The sequence below is a fragment of the Pelobates fuscus genome, chromosome 3 (assembly GCF_036172605.1).
Source record: "Pelobates fuscus isolate aPelFus1 chromosome 3, aPelFus1.pri, whole genome shotgun sequence".
Taxonomy (NCBI): domain Eukaryota; kingdom Metazoa; phylum Chordata; class Amphibia; order Anura; family Pelobatidae; genus Pelobates; species Pelobates fuscus.
In genome coordinates this window covers 423,634,485-423,654,730 of record NC_086319.1, presented here as the reverse complement: position 1 = coordinate 423,654,730, position 20,246 = coordinate 423,634,485, and the positions used below count along the sequence as shown (strand labels likewise).

The 20,246-nt window shown below is 46.0% G+C and overlaps 1 protein-coding gene across 1 annotated transcript in view; it reads right to left on the bottom strand.

Annotated features, from left to right (window-relative positions):
* LOC134601572 (cornifelin homolog) overlaps positions 1-19,307 on the bottom strand; it is a 49,246-nt gene extending 29,939 nt beyond the window's left edge. The window contains exon 1 of the mRNA XM_063446094.1: positions 19,234-19,307. The gene's annotated coding sequence lies outside the window, so the exon portion shown is untranslated. The remainder of the gene's footprint in view (positions 1-19,233) is intronic.
* Positions 19,308-20,246: the final 939 nt, after the last annotated feature.

The window sequence follows — 20,246 nt, the reverse complement described above, 5'->3', positions numbered from 1 at the left end:
GGGGAAGGAGGTGCAAGGGCTCCGGGATTCGGGAGCCACTTTAACTTTGGTTGCGCCCCATTTGGTACCAGGCACAACCCACACTGGCGGCTCCGTGGCAGTACGGGTGGCCGGGGGAGCAGTATACCGGCTACCTACTGCCAAAGTTCATTTGGATTGGGGTGTGGGAGAGGGGACCGTAGAAGTGGGGCTGATGCAGAATTTACCTGCCGATGTTGTACTGGGGAATGACTTGGGCCAAATGACTTCCGCTTTTATTCCCCAGGCTCCGTACCAGGAAGCCCTTCCCGTAACCACCCGGCAACAGGCTCGCACCACGGCTACACCAATGCACTCTGAGGCTCAGGTAAGAGACCATGTTCCCCAACTGACCCCCATGTCCTGGGATACCCCGACTACCTTTGCGACTGAAGTCCAGACCGATCCCACTCTCCAAGTATATAGGGACCGGGCACAAACCGACCAAGCAGGGTTAGAGGGGGAGCGGTTCATCTGGGAAAGAGAGTTGCTATACCGGGTCACGGCAAAAGATGTGGGGGGGTCTGTCACCTTAACTAATAAACAGCTAGTGGTACCCCAGAAGTATAGACAGGAGCTGCTGCGAATTTCTCATGACATTCCCTTGTCAGGACACCTAGGGATGACCCGTACCCGATACCGTTTGACCCATGCCTTCTTCTGGCCCGGGATCTCTCAGGATGTGCGCCAATATTGCACCTCCTGCGACGTCTGCCAACGTGTAGGTAAACGAGGAGATCGTCACAAAGCCAGGCTATGCCCCCTGCCCATCATAGCAGAACCCTTCAGCCGAGTAGCAGTGGATATCGTAGGTCCCCTGCCAAAACCCAGTCCCTCTGGCAAAAGATATATCCTAACTATAGTGGATTACGCCACCCGATACCCCGAAGCCGTGGCCCTCTCTAATATCCACGCTGAGACCGTAGCAGAAGCCTTAATGAAGGTATTTTCCCGAGTAGGTTTTCCCCAAGAGATAATCTCGGACCGAGGTACCCAATTTACGGCCGAAGTTACCCAACATATGTGGAAGGTGTGTGGCATTAAGCCAATAGTTAATTCCGCCTACCACCCCCAGTCCAACGGGCTATGTGAGAGGTTCAACGGGACGCTGAAGCAGATGCTTCGGACGTTCGGGGAGACCCACAAAGACTGGGAGAGGTTTCTACCTCACCTACTCTTTGCCTATAGAGAGGTCCCCCAGGAGTCGACAGGATTCTCCCCGTTTGAACTACTATTTGGGAGAAGGGTGCGAGGACCCTTGAACTTAATTAGGGAACACTGGGAGGGAGAGAGTACCACTAACGAAACCCCTATCGTGTCATACGTCCTGGAGTTCAGGGACCATCTGGAGGCGCTGACTCAGGCTGTACACACCAACCTCCAGGCGGCCCAGCAACGCCAGGGCCGCTGGTACGATAGAGGAGCCAGGGACCGCAGCTTTCAGGTGGGACAGAAGGTTTTGATCTTAAAGCCAGTCCGCACAGATAAGCTGCAGGCCATCTGGCAAGGCCCATACCAGGTAGTGGAGCAGAGATGCGACACTACCTACGTGATCGGCCCCTGCTCAGGGGTAGGGAAGAGACGCATGCTCCACGTGAACATGCTCAAGCCCTACCATGAGAGGATAGAGGATGTAACGGCAATATGTGCCTCCTCCGGAGAGGATCAGGAAAATCTACCCTTACCCGACCTACTAGAACCCGAGGAACAGATAGAGCCCTCCCGGGGAGTTCAGCTGGGGGAGCGGCTAAACCCCCAGGAGCGTGCCCAGGTACAGGCGCTGATTGCAGCAAAGGGGACTACCTTCTCCAATTTACCTGGGTACACTCCGCTAGCCACCCACCGAGTGGAGACCCCGGGACAGCTACCTATGCGCCAGGCTCCATATAGGGTTCCGGAATCCGTCCGTACCCATATGAAAGCCGAACTAGACGAAATGTTGCAGCTAGGGGTTATCGAACCCTCCGATAGCCCCTGGGCATCGCCGGTAGTCCTGGTACCTAAAAAGGATGGCACCACCCGATTCTGTGTTGACTACCGGAGGCTAAATGACAAAACGGTGTCTGATGCCTACCCGATGCCCCGGATAGACGAGCTGTTGGATAAGATGGCACGGGGCCAGTATCTCACTACCATTGATTTGTGTAAGGGGTACTGGCAGATCCCTCTAGCCGATGACGCCATCCCCAAGTCGGCGTTTGTCACCCCGTTTGGCCTGTACCAGTTCAAGGTCATGCCTTTCGGGATGAAAAACGCCCCGGCTACCTTTCAGCGGATGGTAGATCGACTACTGGACGGTTTTCAGGAGTATGCCTGTGCCTATCTAGACGATATAGCCGTTTTTAGCCAGACCTGGGAAGACCACCTACACCACATAGGGGCGATACTAGATCGCATTGGGGAGGCCGGGTTAACGCTAAAACCTAGCAAGTGCCACATAGGTATGGCCGAGGTGCAGTATCTAGGCCACCGTGTAGGGTGTGGGCAGCAGAGGCCCGAGCCAGCCAAGATTGAGGCCGTCGCCAAGTGGCCTACCCCCAGGACTAAGACCCAGGTATTGGCGTTCTTAGGGACAGCCGGCTATTACAGAAAGTTTGTCCCTGACTATAGCACCCTGGCCAAACCCCTAACCGACCTGACGAAGAAGAACCTTCCCCGACTGGTTGTCTGGGCCCCAGAGTGTGAACAGGCATTCCAACAACTCAAGACTGCTCTCACTAATGCTCCTGTGTTAACTGCTCCTGATCCAACTAAAAGATTTCTTGTTCACACAGACGCTTCAATGTTTGGATTGGGGGCAGTACTGAGCCAAGTGGGAGCCGATGGCGGAGAACACCCCGTAGCCTATTTAAGCCGCAAGTTGCTGCCTCGTGAAGTGAGCTACGCCGCCATCGAGAAAGAATGCCTGGCCGTGGTGTGGGCCCTTAAAAAGTTACAGCCATATTTGTACGGACAACCTTTTTCCTTACTCACAGATCACAACCCGTTAGTGTGGCTAAACCGTGTGTCTGGAGACAATGCCAGGCTGCTGCGCTGGAGCTTGGCGCTGCAGCCCTTTGACTTTACTATCCATTACCGGCCAGGAAAACAAAACGGTAACGCTGACGGGTTATCCAGACAGACTGAACTCGAGAAGTGATCTGTGAGTACTCTCCCGGACATCCCCAAGCCGATCCGTTGGGATCAGACTGGGTATGCCGGCTTGGTTCTGGGGGAGCATTGTGGCAAAACTAGCCACTTCTGAACTACATGCAGTACAGGTTGTCCGTAGGCTGAAAATATAATGTATAACGTTAACTGTATGTGTATTGCTCTATGGCCGTTCGCATGCTGGCAGCCGTATGCTGCCAGCATACAAAGCATTCGTACGACGAAACACGGCTATCCTGGCCGTTCGCCGTACGAATGCGGACTCCCCAGGTAGACCACACATTCACAGGTCGTGTGGCACCAATTAACCGATTGCAACATTGTTGCAATCGGTAATTAAGGGCTCTCCTAGGTGGCCGTCGTTCGACTACCGACCATGCGGCGGTCGGCCATCTTGGATCCCTTGTCTCTGCAGCGGTGTTCGGTCGTCGAGAGCCTGGAACGGAAAACGGCTACTCGATGATTTGAACACCGCTGGACTTCCAGAGCGTTCGGGAGTCCCGCGTTCGGTACATTATATGTCCCGTACTTATTCGGTACTTTTAAACCCTCTTTAATGTTTTATTGTATTATGTGCGGCGTTCGGTCAATTCAGCTGGGATCAGAGCGGTATTCTCACAAAGTGTGCGCTCCGACCCCAGCTATCTACCGAACGTTCAATTATTATAAAATACCGAATATTGTGTGAATTGTGTATTTTAATGTCAATTGTCGGTTTTGCTGCACGAGGAGATAATCCACTTAAGCGTCCATTTTAGTGGGAGTATCTTTCTCGTGCAGCAAGGCCTGTTGGGAAAGTCACAGTGCATGTTGGGAGAAATCCCCTGGAATTACTGTCTGGAAACCCCTTGCATGGGGAACTGTATAAATATGCTGCCTGTGAATAAACCGAGTTAGTTGACTCCCAAACTGTGTTTTGTCCGGTTATTGGGAGGATTGGGAATATTGCCTTGCTTTCTATTCTGACTGTGGATTTCCTAGATGTACCAACGGATATCGTATGCTGTTACACTGCATTCCGTTACAGGGTTAATGAGGTGAAAGCCTGGTATAAAGGTAAAGTATCAAGGCAGTGAAGGGGTTAACCCTAAATACACGTGTGGTTGAAGAGAAAGGAGAAAGAACACTGCCTGAACAGATATACTCTAAAATATAACATTTAATAGTGAATGAAATACAAAGTGATCATTTCACGCATATAATCTTGGTGCGTCTAGATATATATATACCAAGACGTAGAGAGATAATGTGAGAAAGATAAGATTTAAAACCTAACAGACAGTATCTAAATATCTAAATATAGACAGTTTCTATTCAGAGCCAGATACTTAAGTCTATTCAGACATTGCTAACTACGCCTCTGATATTTAGATACTGTCTGTTAGATTTTAAATCTTATCTTTCTCACATTATCTCTCTGCGTCTTGGTATATATATATCTAGACGCACCAAGATTATATGCGTGAAATGATCACTTTGCATTTCATTCACCATTAAAAGTTATATTTTAGAGTATATCTGTTCAGGCAGTGTTCTTTCTCCTTTCTCTTCAACCACACGTGTATTTAGGGTTAACCCCTTCACTGCCTTGATACTTTACCTTTATACCAGGCTTTCACCTCATTAAACTGTTAGGTGATTTATGCCCTTTATGGATTAAAAACAGACTCTGCATCAACTGTGTAATTTTCCATGGGAGTTTTGCCATGGATCCCCCTCCGGCAACTTTTATTTATTTTATTTATTTATTATTGCCATTTATATAGCGCCAACAGATTCCGTAGCGCTTTACAATATTATGAGAGGGGGATTTAACTATAAATAGGACAATTACAAATAAACTTACAGGAACAGTAGGTTGAAGAGGACCCTGCTCAAACGAGCTTACATTCTATAGGAGGTGGGGTGTAAAACACATTAGGACAGGAATTTACAATCAAATAAGGTGGGCTGCCCTTTAGGAGAGGGCAAGAGACAGGTATGTGAGGTAAGGGTTAGTCTTGGAGGCCATAAGCTTTCCTAAAGAGATGGGTTTTAAGGCACTTCTTAAAAGATGCAAGACTAGGGGAGAGTCTGATGGCGGTAGGCAGGCTATTCCATAGGAAGGGAGCCGCCCGCGAGAAGTCCTGCAAGCGTGAGTTGGCCGTACGAGTGCTGACAACGGACAGGAGGTGGTCACGGGCAGAACGGAGAGACCGAGAAGGGACATACCTATGGATCTGTGAGGAGATATAAGAGGGGCTAGAGTTGTTCAGTGCTTTATAGGTGTGAGTTAGTACCTTGAATTGACTCCTATAGCATACAGGAAGCCAATGTAAGGACTGGCAGAGGGGTGAGGTGTGAGAGAAACGACTAGAGAGGAAAATCAATCTAGCAGCAGCATTCATTACGGACTGTAAGGGTGCAGTACGGCTATTGGGGAGACCAATCAGGAGAGGGTTACAATAATCCATGCGGGAAATTACTAGAGCATGGACAAGCTCCTTGGTAGTATCTGGTGCAAGAAAGGGGCGGATGCGGGCTATGTTTTTAAGATGGAATCTACAGGATTTGGCAACATGCTGGATGTGAGGCTCAAAGGTGAGACCAGAGTCAAGTATGACGCCAAGACAGCGCGCTTGCAAGGATGGACTGATGTTGGTACCACAAACTTGGAGGGAGAGCGAAAGAGGAGGATCAGTATTAGGAGGAGGAAAGACAAGGAGCTCAGTTTTTGAGAGATTGAGTTTCAGAAAGCGGGAGGACATCCAGTCAGAGATGGAAGAAAGGCAAGCAGTGACACGTTGCAGGACGGCAGGGGAGAGGTCCGGGGAGGAGAGATATAGCTGGGTGTCATCAGCGTACAGGTGGTAGTGAAATCCAAAAGAGGTAATAAGTTTGCCAAGAGAGGCAGTATAAAGAGAAAATAGAAGGGGACCAAGGACGGAGCCTTGGGGAACTCCAACCGAGACAGGACGAGGGGAGGAGGTATCATTAGAAAAGGAGACACTGAATGAGCGTTGGGAGAGATAAGAGGAAAACCATGAGAGGACAGAGTCACAGAGACCAAGCGATTGAAGAGTTTGAAGAAGGAGAGCATGATCAACGGTGTCAAAGGCCGCTGAGAGGTCAAGAAGAATTAGTATGGAGTAGTGGCCTTTGGATTTAGCTGCGATTAGGTCGTTAGTAACTTTGATAAGGGCAGTCTCTGTAGAGTGGAGAGGGCGGAAGCCAGATTGAAGAGGGTCAAGGAGAGAGTTGGAATTGAGGAAATGAGACACACGGGTAAAGACATCACTATTGTGGCCAGAAAGAGTCCCTGTGGGTTTTAAAATTTGCCTGCCTATTGAAGTCTATGGCGGTTAGCCGGGTTCGCCCGTTCGCGAACATTTGCGGAAGTTTGCGTTCGCTGTTCGCGAACAGAAAATTTTATGTTCGCGACATCACTAGTAAGGTACATAAATTCAAAAGAAAAATAAATAAAAAATTAAGTGTAGGTACACTGACAACTGGAATTGGGGTGTTAGTTAATGAAGACCAGGAAAGGGCAGACGTTTTAACTATTTCTCCTCTGTATATATTAAAGATGATACTTCGGTAAGAGATGTGCAATTGATTGCTGCAGATAACTTGTAATTGGATGACTCAAGGCATGGTGCTACAGCAGTTTAATAAAATTAATGTAAAGAAAGCTCCAGGGCCGGGTGGTATTCAGCCACCAGTACTTAAGGAGTGAAGTGTGGAAATAAGTGAACCTCTGTATTTAATCTTTCAAAATTCTTTTCTTTCAAGAATTGTACAGGAGGGTTGGAGGAAGGAAGATGTGGTTCCTATATTCAAAAGAAGTTCACAATCCTTGCCTGCAAATTATAGACCTGTGAACTTAAGTTCTGTGACTGGGAAAGTAATTGAAATGTTTTTAAGGGATAATGTTCAAGAATTCCTTGAGAAGAACATGGTTATCAGCAAAAATCAGCACGGTTTTATGAAACATAGGTCATGTCAAACTAACCTAATTGCATTCTACGAAGAAGTAAGTAGAAGTATAGATCAGAAAAGCATACAACAGGTGGAACAACTGACCAAAGAAATTAAAACCCTCCAACTAATTCCCTGGAACACCTCAAAACACTGTTGGCCAAACCTTCAGAACTCAATACAACACTCCAACTCCATGCCAAACGCACAATTGCACTTACAAAAAATACTTATTATTCAAAAGGGGGCAAAGCCGGTAAGCTACTGGCATCAGCCCTCAAACAGGATAAACAAACCACCTTAATCCCAGCAATCAAACAAGAAAATGGCTTTACATCCTGTCAAATGCCAGACATTATCAAGGCATTCCATAAATTGTACACACACCTATACAATCTGAACCACACCCCACCAACCACTAGAGACATTTTAAACTTCCTACAACCTAGAATTAAAAACACACTCCCACCAAATGAGGCTGAATTCTTGGAAGACCCAATCACGATAGAGGAGTTCCTACAAACAGTTAGAACAATTCCACTGGGCAAAAGCCCAGGCCCCGACGGGTACACGGGGAAATATTACAAGATCCTTTCTCAGACTCTAGCCCAACCCTTCATAAACGCATTCAACTCACGAGGACTAGCCAAAACTATACCCAAACCAGCCCTGGAAGCGACCATTACTTTAATCCCTAAACCAGGAAAGGATCCCACCATATGTGGCAGCTATAGACCAATCTCATTAATCAATATAGACCTAAAAATTCTAACTAAAATAATGGCCTCCAGACTGAAACCCCTCCTCCCAAAACTTATTTACCATGATCAAGCGGGGTTCGTTCCTGGCAGGGAAGCAAAAAGTAACACGACAAAAATCATAAACCTGATGCACTGGGCCCAAAAACATAAAATTCACAGTATCCTGCTGGCTATTGATGCCAAAGAGGCATTTGATAGGGTAAACTGGGCACTCATGTCCCACACGATACACCACTTGGGCTTTTGGGCCACGATGGCAAGACTGGATGGACGCGATTTACTCATCGCCCACAGCCCAACTGCGCATCAATGGCCAACTATCCCAACCAGTAAGCATCACAAATGGCACCAGACAGGAATGCCCTTCTTATTCATACTGGTCCTTGAACCCTTCCTCCAAGGGATTCGAGACAACCAGCAAATACAGGGCTTCACAATCAACCAACAAGAATACAAAATCACTGTTTTCGCAGATGATCTACTATTCACAATATCTAACCCACTGTCCACAATACCACACATTCTGTCAGAAATGAACATCTACAGCAAGGTCTCCAACTTCCAAGCCAACCTAACCAAATGTGAACTCTTACCAATTTACACTGCAAAATCAATAAATAGTAGACTCCGAGAATCTTTCCACTTTGCATGGGCCAACACAGCCATCACTTACCTGGGAGTACGCCTACCGACTAAATTTGACACGCTGTTCGAGCTGAACTTTCCTCCAATACTCACCTCCATTCAAGCAGACCTGAAGAAGTGGCACAGACCCTGCTTTGGCTGGCTGTGTAGAGCAAACATAATAAAGATGAATGTACTACCATGTATACTGTACCTTCTCCAGACGCTACCCATTATAATACCAAAGAAATTCTTTGACACAATTAGAACCCTCACCACAAACTTCATATGGTCGCACTCACACCCCAGAATAGCACATGCTCAGCTCACCCAAAAAAGAGAGATGGGGGGACCGAACCTACCAGTTGTCGACAGATACCATAAAGCAGTACATCTCAGTAGACTATATGAGTGAACTAACCCCTCACCAATACACCACTGGGTACATCTCGAACATTACCTCTCGGAAACTCCATTACACCTGATCCCTTGGATCCAGTAAAAAAAAAACAGCACCCACCGCAATACACACCCAACAATAACGGCGATACTCAAGGTTTGGTCCACGCTCTCCCGAACCATGACCATTGCACCATATCCATCACTACTATATCCGCTCACGAACAACCCATCCTTCCTAGAGGGCCGAACGGCGAAGATATACCAATTGTACAATGAGGAAAGGGACCTTAGACTCATTGATGTAGTACAAAACCACAAGATCAAACAACTAGCCCAACTACTACCCAACACTGAACTAACGGGCAATCAACACTTACACTATATAGGCACCTTATACACTTTATCCAAACCAGTCTACTCCTCCCCAGAGGGGACAGGGATCTAACAAAATTCGAAGCACTATGCAATACTCATCCTTTAACTAAATAAACACTCTCCACCATGTATAAACTGATACAGGAGCTGCAAAATCCTACGCTTCCTAAATTCACGACCCAATGGACAAATGAACTCCACATTGACATTTCCCAACAACACACAAAGCAACCATCTCAACTTTGGACCAGGAAAGCAATTATAAAAGACTCACTCGCTGGCACCTCACCCCTGCGAAAATTCACAAAATACACAATACTCCTGACAATGCCTACTGGAGATGCAGTCAACCTAACGCACACCTTTCGCATATCTGGTGGCAATGCCCAATGATAGCAAAATTTTGGAGAAGAATACACACCCTCATAAATCCATCACCAAGGTACATATCCCATTAACACCAGAACTATTCCTATTCCTCCTGACCCCACCGGACCTCAAAAAAACGATCAGATCTTTGATCATCCACCTAATAATGGCTGCAGCGCAATTAAATCCCAAACAATGGAAACAACCCCACCGCCCCTCAATTAGAGAATGGATAATGAGAGAAGAAGCGGTCAAACAGATGGAAGAAATTACCCATGCCAGTGCCAGGAGATTCGAAAATGTCTCCCACACGTGGGCTCTATGGAACAACTTCATATCAACACAAACTACCCAAGTCAAGGGTGACCATTCAACACCGTTGACATGTAAGACGCCAATAATCAGCAACCCCTCAAAGATTGGCTCACAAGAAGCCTTTCCCCCTACCTCCTCCCACCACACCCAATAGAAATATAACCAAATCCTACTATCTGCAACCGACTAATAAAGTTATACTAATATGTGCTTAACCCTATTTTTTCTTATGTATCCATGTATGTTATATGCAACAAACTGTAACCTTGAACTTTGCAAAGATATTACTGTACTTCAAAAATAGTTGTTAAGATTCAAATAAAAATAAAAATCACAAATTAAAAAAAAAGTATAGATCAGAGCATTTTGATACGGTTCCTCACAATAGGTTAGTGTTCAAACTGAAAGATGAAAATTCTTGTTCTTGGGTAGAACATTGGCTTAAAGATAGAGTACAACGAGTTGTCATTAATGGTAAAAAGCTGGACAAAAGTGGTAAGTGGTTTCCTTTGGAGTTCTGTTCTGGGACCCCTTCTATTTAACATATTCATAAACCATCTTGAAAAAAACATTGAAAGCCATGCTTCAATGTTTGCAGATGACACAAAACTCTGTAAAATAATAAAATGTGAGCAGGATATTGCTTTGCTGCAGAGGGATTTGGATAGATTGGGGGACTGGGCACTAGAATGGCAGATGGAATTTAACGTAGAGAAATGCAAAGTTATGCACTTCGGGGTCAAAAATGCACAAGCAACTTACACACTAAATGGTAGTGAATTAGGGATAACCACACACGAGAAGGATTTGGGAATTGTTATAGACAACAAATTAGGCAGCAATATGCAATGTCAATCTGCAGCTGCTAAGGTCAGTAAGGTTTTGTCATGTATAAATAGGGGCATAAATTCTCGGGATGAAAATATAATTTTGCCTCTTTATAAATCGATGGTAAGATCACACCTTGAATATGCTGTGCAATTTGGGCACCTGTTCTAAAGAAGGATATTATGGCACTAGAAAAAGTGCAGAGACGAGCTACAAAACTGATACAAGGAATGGAGCAAATTTAAACCTCTTAAGTTTGGAAACATTATGCCTAACAGGGGATATGATAACATTATACAAATATATCCGGGGAAATCATTTCACAAGCAGCACTATACATCGGACACGATGAGGTCACTGGAAGAAAGCAGATTTAGCTCAAGGCAAAGGAATGTTTATAGTAAGAACAATGAGGATATGGAATTCTCTGCTCGAAGAGGTGGTTTTATCAGGGTCTGTACAGCTGTATAAACAGCAACTATATGGATATTTGCAAAAATATAAAAATTTAGGGATTTAATTTTTAGTATGCGGTATAACAGCTTCTTTATCCAAGGAGAGATCTGACTGCCATTCTGGGGTCTGGGGTGTAATTTAGAGACAGGGTAATGTTGGAGATAGGTTTAGGGTTACAGATTGGGTGAGGGTTAGAGACAAAGTCAGTTTGGAGATAGGGTTAGAGACAGGGTGAGGGTTAGAGACAGGCTCAGATTGGAGATAGAGTTAGGGATTGGGTGTGGGTTAGAGACAGGGTCAGGTTGGAGATAGGGTTAGAGACAGGGTGAGGGTTAGAGACAGGCTCAGATTGGAGATAGAGTTAGGGTTAGAGACAGGGTCAGATTGGAGATAGAGTTAGGGTTAGAGACAGGGTCAGGTTGAAGATAAGAGTTAGGGATTGGGTGTGGGTTAGAGACAGGGCCAGGTTGGAGGTAGGATTAGAGATTGGGTGAGGGTTAGAGACAGGGCCAGGTTGGAGATAGGGTTAGAGACAGGGTGAGGGTTAGAGACAGGCTGAGATTGGAGATAGAGTTAGGGTTAGAGACAGGGTCAGGTTGGAGATAGGGTTAGAGACAGGGTGAGGGTTAGAGACAGGCTCAGATTGGAGATAGAGTTAGGGTTAGAGACAGGGTCAGGTTGGAGATAGGGTTAGAGACAGGGTGAGGGTTAGAGACAGGCTCAGATTGGAGATAGAGTTAGGGTTAGAGACAGGGTCAGGTTGAAGATAAGAGTTAGGGATTGGGTGTGGGTTAGAGACAGGGTCAGGTTGGAGATAGGGTTAGAGATTGGGTGAGGGTTAGAGACAGGGCCTGATTGGAGATAGGGTTAGAGATTGGGTGAGGGTTAGAGACAGGGCCAGGTTGGAGATAGGGTTAGAGACAGGGTGAGGGTTAGAGACAGGCTCAGATTGGAGATAGCGTTAGGGTTAGAGACAGGGTCAGGTTGAAGATAAGAGTTAGGGATTGGGTGTGGGTTAGAGACAGGGTCAGGTTGGAGATAGGGTTAGAGATTGGGTGAGGGTTAGAGACAGGGCCTGATTGGAGATAGGGTTAGAGATTGGGTGTGGGTTAGAGACAGGGTCAGGTTGGAGGTAGGATTAGAGATTGGGTGAGGGTTAGAGACAGGGTCAGGTTGGAGGTAGGATTAGAGATTGGGTGAGGGTTAGAGACAGGGCCAGGTTGGAGATAGGGTTAGAGATTGGGTGTGGGTTAGAGACAGGGTCAGGTTGGAGGTAGGATTAGAGATTGGGTGAGGATTAGAGACAGTGCCAGGTTGAAGATAAGAGTTAGGGATTGGGTGTGGGTTAGAGACAGGGTCAGGTTGGAGATAGAGTTAGGGTTAGAGATTCGGTGTGGGTTAGAGACAGGGTCAGGTTGGAGGTAGGGTTAGAGATTAGGTGTGGAATACAGACAGGGTCAGGTTGGAGGTAGGGTTAGAGATTAGGTGTGGTTACAGACAGGGTCAGGTGGGAGGTAGGGTTAGAGATTAGGTGAGGGTTACAGAGAGGGTCAGGTTGGAGGTAGGGTTAGAGATTAGGTGAGAGTTAGAGACAGGGTCAGGTTGGAGGTAGGGTTAGAGATTAGGTGAGAGTTCGAGACAGGGTCAGGTTGGAGATAGGGTTAGAGATTGGGTGAGAGTTAGAGACGGGGTCAGGTTGGAGGTAGGGTTAGAGATTAGGTGTGGTTACAGACAGGGTCAGGTTGGAGGTAGGGTTAGAGATTAGGTGAGAGTTAGAGACGGGGTCAGGTTGGAGGTAGGGTTAGAGATTAGGTGGGAGTTCGAGACAGGGTCAGGTTGGAGGTAGGGTTAGAGATTAGGTGAGAGTTAGAGACGGGGTCAGGTTGGAGGTAGGGTTAGAGATTAGGTGAGAGTTAGAGACTGGAGGTAGGGTTAGAGATTAGGTGTGGTTACAGACAGGGTCAGGTTGGAGGTAGGGTTAGAGATTAGGTGTGGTTACAGACAGGGTCAGGTTGGAGGTAGGGTTAGAGATTAGGTGTGGTTACAGACAGGGTCAGGTTGGAGGTAGGGTTAGAGATTAGGTGAGAGTTAGAGACTGGAGGTAGGGTTAGAGATTAGGTGTGGTTACAGACAGGGTCAGGTTGGAGGTAGGGTTAGAGATTAGGTGTGGTTACAGACAGGGTCAGGTTGGAGGTAGGGTTAGAGATTAGGTGTGGTTACAGACAGGGTCAGGTTGGAGGTAGGGTTAGAGATTAGGTGTGGTTACAGACAGGGTCAGGTTGGAGGTAGGGTTAGAGATTAGGTGAGGGTTACAGACAGGGTCAGGTTGGAGGTAGGGTTAGAGATTAGGTGTGGTTACAGACAGGGTCAGGTTGGAGGTAGGGTTAGAGATTAGGTGTGGTTACAGACAGGGTCAGGTTGGAGGTAGGGTTAGAGATTAGGTGAGGGTTACAGACAGGGTCAGGTTGGAGGTAGGGTTAGAGATTAGGTGTGGTTACAGACAGGGTCAGGTTGGAGGTAGGGTTAGAGATTAGGTGTGCTTACAGACAGGGTCAGGTTGGAGGTAGGGTTAGAGATTAGGTGTGGTTACAGACAGGGTCAGGTTGGAGGTAGGGTTAGAGATTAGGTGTGGTTACAGACAGGGTCAGGTTGGAGGTAGGGTTAGAGATTAGGTGTGGTTACAGACAGGGTCAGGTTGGAGGTAGGGTTAGAGATTAGGTGAGAGTTAGAGACGGGGTCAGGTTGGAGGTAGGGTTAGAGATTAGGTGTGGTTACAGACAGGGTCAGGTTGGAGGTAGGGTTAGAGATTAGGTGAGGGTTACAGACAGGGTCAGGTTGGAGGTAGGGTTAGAGATTAGGTGTGGTTACAGACAGGGTCAGGTTGGAGGTAGGGTTAGAGATTAGGTGTGGTTACAGACAGGGTCAGGTTGGAGGTAGGGTTAGAGATTAGGTGTGGTTACAGACAGGGTCAGGTTGGAGGTAGGGTTAGAGATTAGGTGTGGTTACAGACAGGGTCAGGTTGGAGGTAGGGTTAGAGATTAGGTGTGGTTACAGACAGGGTCAGGTTGGAGGTAGGGTTAGAGATTAGGTGTGGTTACAGACAGGGTCAGGTTGGAGGTAGGGTTAGAGATTAGGTGTGGTTACAGACAGGGTCAGGTTGGAGGTAGGGTTAGAGATTAGGTGTGGTTACAGACAGGGTCAGGTTGGAGGTAGGGTTAGAGATTAGGTGTGGTTACAGACAGGGTCAGGTTGGAGGTAGGGTTAGAGATTAGGTGTGGTTACAGACAGGGTCAGGTTGGAGGTAGGGTTAGAGATTAGGTGTGGTTACAGACAGGGTCAGGTTGGAGGTAGGGTTAGAGATTAGGTGTGGTTACAGACAGGGTCAGGTGGGAGGTAGGGTTAGAGATTAGGTGTGGTTACAGACGGGGTCAGGTTGGAGGTAGGGTTAGAGATTAGGTGTGGTTACAGACGGGGTCAGGTTGGAGGTAGGGTTAGAGATTAGGTGTGGTTACAGACGGGGTCAGGTTGGAGGTAGGGTTAGAGATTAGGTGAGAGTTACAGACGGGGTCAGGTTGGAGGTAGGGTTAGAGATTAGGTGAGAGTTACAGACGGGGTCAGGTTGGAGGTAGGGTTAGAGATTAGGTGTGGTTACAGACAGGGTCAGGTTGGAGGTAGGGTTAGAGATTAGGTGTGGTTACAGACAGGGTCAGGTTGGAGGTAGGGTTAGAGATTAGGTGAGGGTTACAGACAGGGTCAGGTTGGAGGTAGGGTTAGAGATTAGGTGTGGTTACAGACAGGGTCAGGTTGGAGGTAGGGTTAGAGATTAGGTGTGGTTACAGACAGGGTCAGGTTGGAGGTAGGGTTAGAGATTAGGTGTGGTTACAGACAGGGTCAGGTTGGAGGTAGGGTTAGAGATTAGGTGTGGTTACAGACAGGGTCAGGTTGGAGGTAGGGTTAGAGATTAGGTGTGGTTACAGACAGGGTCAGGTTGGAGGTAGGGTTAGAGATTAGGTGTGGTTACAGACAGGGTCAGGTTGGAGGTAGGGTTAGAGATTAGGTGTGGTTACAGACAGGGTCAGGTTGGAGGTAGGGTTAGAGATTAGGTGTGGTTACAGACAGGGTCAGGTTGGAGGTAGGGTTAGAGATTAGGTGTGGTTACAGACAGGGTCAGGTGGGAGGTAGGGTTAGAGATTAGGTGTGGTTACAGACGGGGTCAGGTTGGAGGTAGGGTTAGAGATTAGGTGTGGTTACAGACGGGGTCAGGTTGGAGGTAGGGTTAGAGATTAGGTGTGGTTACAGACGGGGTCAGGTTGGAGGTAGGGTTAGAGATTAGGTGAGAGTTACAGACGGGGTCAGGTTGGAGGTAGGGTTAGAGATTAGGTGAGAGTTACAGACGGGGTCAGGTTGGAGGTAGGGTTAGAGATTAGGTGTGGTTACAGACAGGGTCAGGTTGGAGGTAGGGTTAGAGATTAGGTGTGGTTACAGACAGGGTCAGGTTGGAGGTAGGGTTAGAGATTAGGTGAGGGTTACAGACAGGGTCAGGTTGGAGGTAGGGTTAGAGATTAGGTGTGGTTACAGACAGGGTCAGGTTGGAGGTAGGGTTAGAGATTAGGTGTGGTTACAGACAGGGTCAGGTTGGAGGTAGGGTTAGAGATTAGGTGTGGTTACAGACAGGGTCAGGTTGGAGGTAGGGTTAGAGATTAGGTGTGGTTACAGACAGGGTCAGGTTGGAGGTAGGTTTAGAGATTAGGTGTGGTTACAGACAGGGTCAGGTTGGAGGTAGGGTTAGAGATTAGGTGTGGTTACAGACAGGGTCAGGTTTGGGGTTTGCATAGGGCTAGTTTTATTCGGGATGCAGGATATTATGCTTGGCTGACATTCCATTCTATTGGAAAAAGAGGAGGAATACCGCTCTCTTGTTGAGATCCAGGTGCTGCCAGAACTGGGGTTGGCTGTCCCCACTGCAACTGTTTTGGACTAAGGTATGGTCCAGGCACTCAGGATTTAATTCATCAGCATCATTTATTGGAAACAAATGCAACGTTTCAAACTCACAAGGGATCCTTCTCAAGCTTGAAAAAGATCTCTCTGAGATCGAAACGTTGCATTTGTTTCCAATAAATGATGCTGATGAATTAAATCCTGAGTGCCTGGACCATACCTTAGTCCAAAAGGGCTGTTATTACGTGACATATTTTCACAATATTTTTAATGTAATCTTCATTTCCTTCACGTCTTTTTGACATGGGTTACAATTTTAAGTTGTATTTAATAGTTCAAACTTTTTGGTGTCATTTGAACAGTAAACCTAGGTGTTATCTGTTGACGATATTGCTGAGAACATTGTAAGTGATGAAATGTTGAATACAAAATCTCAACAATCTACGTAACGGATGTGATCGTCCGTCTTAAAATACAGTAAAAACCAACGAAAAAGTTACCTGCGCTCTCTCCTAAATCTCTATGTATAATTAAACAAATGGAGGTCGTTGCTGCCGCCCAGGAGTGATGGGAGTGAGCGCAGGACTTTTCTTTTTGTATTTGTATTCACTTTGTATCACACAGCCTGGTTACAATGCTGCCGCCCATCCTATTAAGGGTTAATAAGTATAGGGGTGTATATAAAAAATACCCCTTTCTGTCTCATTAGAGATATCTTTGCCAGAAGCTCAAGGAAGCAGGCTGAAGGGTCAGTGTTAGGACCCGCTTAGGGGGGTCTGCCTAGACGTTGGCAGGCGGGCATTCCCTGCAATGGTCATTGGAGCAACTAAATGACCTCCATTTGTTTAAACATACATAGGGATTAAGGAGAGAGAGCAGGTAACATTTTTCTTTGGTTTTTACTATATATTGGAGCTGATGTGTACTGTGGTCGTTGCTTCCGCCCAGGAGTGATGGGAGTGAGCGCAGGATTTGTATTTTTGTATTTGTGACCGTCTGAATATGTTGCTTCACTATTCTTCGCCTCTGTGTTCCTCTCTACCCAGTGCAATGTTCCTCAGCACACATAGACTCACATTTAAGATTTTTGAAGTAGCTTTTCAAATTTTGAATATTTTTGAATAAACCTTTAAAATTATTAAATGTTTTAAAAAATATTATAACTGAATCCCCTCCCCCCCCCCTTTATTCCCCACCTGTTTTCTAGATGTGGCCACAATGAAAATATGCATGCATTTAATTATGACATTTTTCACTGGTGGTATATCTACAAACAACTTATAAAAGCTGCAGATCCCTTGTCTGCAGCCTTTCTAACCCCGCCCAGACTTTCTGTGGCTGTCCAATCACAGACTTCCCAATGCAGCTCAATGAGTAGTCTTTACAAGGCAGCTTACCTGGGCAGTTGCTGCCTCTTGAGTTTATCTTGAGTGAGCTAACCAAACTAGGAAGTAACAGGACCGGGTGTCTGATTGACAGCCACAGGGGGTGTAACCAGGTTAATTTATAAAAGTGACAATTTATATTAAAATCTGCATTTTTGTAAAATGAAAAGCAAAGAGGACGAACTCTTCACACACAAAGCATTTCATAACATCCCTTTTTTGCTACATTTTGGATTCATTTTTTTGCATGTCAGTCATCATTTTCGATTGCCATTTTTTATACTCTAAGTTTGCTCAATGTGATTTCAGCAGTAAAGCCCCCGGCTTGGGCCGTACTCCTCCAAGGACAGAGCTCAGGTAGTTACATGAGAATGAGATTGCCAATAAAGGGAACCCCATGCCATGAAGGTAGGTACTTGGACCACCAGTCCGTACATTGAGCACTCAGAGAGAAGAATTGTCTGGAAGAAACTCACTAGGATTCTTCATAGCCAAAGGCAACAAAAAATGAAAATAACAAAGTTTGTGTTAAAAGATGTCTAAAGCACTCCGAGAAACAAGGAAACGGTAATACATCCTGATACAGACACAGCGGGTAAAAATAATAATATGGGATGAGATTTATTCATTATTTCACCAATCAATGTTTGTACAGAGTATTAATAAAAGCAGTAACAGAATGCCTGTCAATGCCAAGCTCCCAGGGCCGAGAGGGGCCGAGAGGGGCCGAGAGGGCCCGAGAGGGGCCGGTCTGGAGAGTGAACCTAAAGATTTTATTAACACAAGCTGCTCGGATAAAGGCTGGGAAATGAAACTACAACACTACAGGGAAACGAAACTTACATTTACACAGTATGGAGGAGGGGGAGAGAGAGAGAGGGGGGGGAACGAGACAATGTCTCATGGCCAAGTGCAAGTCGAGCAGATATATCTCAATAAGAGTGGGAAACTCTATGCTGTGTGTGTGTGTGTGTGTGTGTGTATCTCTGCTGTGTGTGTGTCTGTTTATGCTATATATATATCTGTGTGTGTGTGCTATATATGTGTGTGTGCTGTGTGTCTGTTTATGCTATATATATATCTGTGTGTGTGTGCTATATATGTGTGTGTGCTGTGTGTCTGTTTATGCTATATATATATATGTGTGTGTGTGTGTGTGTGTGCTGTGTGTGTGTCTGTGTGTGTTATATATATGTGTGTGTGTGTCTGTTTATGCTATATATATATATATATATATATATATATATATATATATATATATATATATATATATATATGTGTGTGTGTGTGTGTTTGTGTGTGCTATATATGTGTGTGTGTGTCTGTGCTGTGTGTGTGTCTGTTTATGCTATATATATATGTGTGTGTGTGCGTTTGGGATAGTGTCTCAGTGTTTGAGTGTAATGGCTGCTGACATAAGTGTTTATTCAGTGCTGTACCTGGTGTTCTTGTGCTGTAAGTGTTTATTCAGTGCTGTACCTGGTGTTCTTGTGCTGTACGTGTGTATTCAGTGCTGTACCTGGTGTTCTTGTGCTGTAAGTGTTTACATACTGCTGTATAGTGAGGTGAGTGTGCATTTAATCCTGTACATTGAGGTAAGTGAGTGTTTAGTATTGTAGAGTGAAGTAAGTGTGCAGTGTAAGTGAACATACCTTGGCTGTCGCTCTCTGTGCTCTGCTGTGTCCGACCTTGGCTGTCTCGGAAAACTCAAAGCATCACTTCTGTTTCGTTTCACAAACCAACAAACTTCCTCCCACTCATCCACCTCCCCACCAAAATTCACATCCTCCCCCTGGCAGAGACACAGAGAACAGGAAAACAAACAGTGTCTTCATATTATTACCAATGTTGACTGTTAGTGTCTACCACGTCTACTTGAAGGCTATTCCAGGTATCTACTACCCTTTCTATATCACTGTTACTGCTCCCACTGGAAGGCTATTCTAGGTATCTACTACCCTTTCTATATTGCGGGTACTGCTCCCAGTTGAAGGCTATTCCAGGTATCTACTACCCTTTCTATATCACTGTTACTGCTCCCACTGGAAGGCTATTCCAGGTATCTACTACCCTTTCTATATCACTGTTACTGCTCCCACTGGAAGGCTATTCCAGGTATCTACTACCCTTTCTATATCACTGTTACTGCTCCCACTGGAAGGCTATTCCAGGTATCTACTACCCTTTCTATATCACTGTTACTGCTCCCATTGGAAGGCTATTCCCGGTATCTACTACCCTTTCTGTATCACTGTTACTGCTCCCACTGGAAGGCTATTCCAGGTATCTACTTCCCTTTCTATATCACTGTTACTGCTCCCATTGGAAGGCTATTCCCGGTATCTACTACCCTTTCTATATCACTGTTACTGCTCCCATTGGAAGGCTATTCCAGGTATCTACTACCCTTTCTGTATCACTGTTACTGCTCCCACTGGAAGGCTATTCCAGGTATCTACTTCCCTTTCTATATCACTGTTACTGCTCCCACTGGAAGGCTATTCCAGGTATCTACTACCCTTTCTATATCACTGTTACTGCTCCCACTGGAAGGCTATTTAAGGTATCTTCTACCCTTTCTGTATCACTGTTACTGCTCCCACTTGAAGGCTATTCCAGGTATCTACTACCCTTTCTATATCACTGTTACTGCTCCCACTGGAAG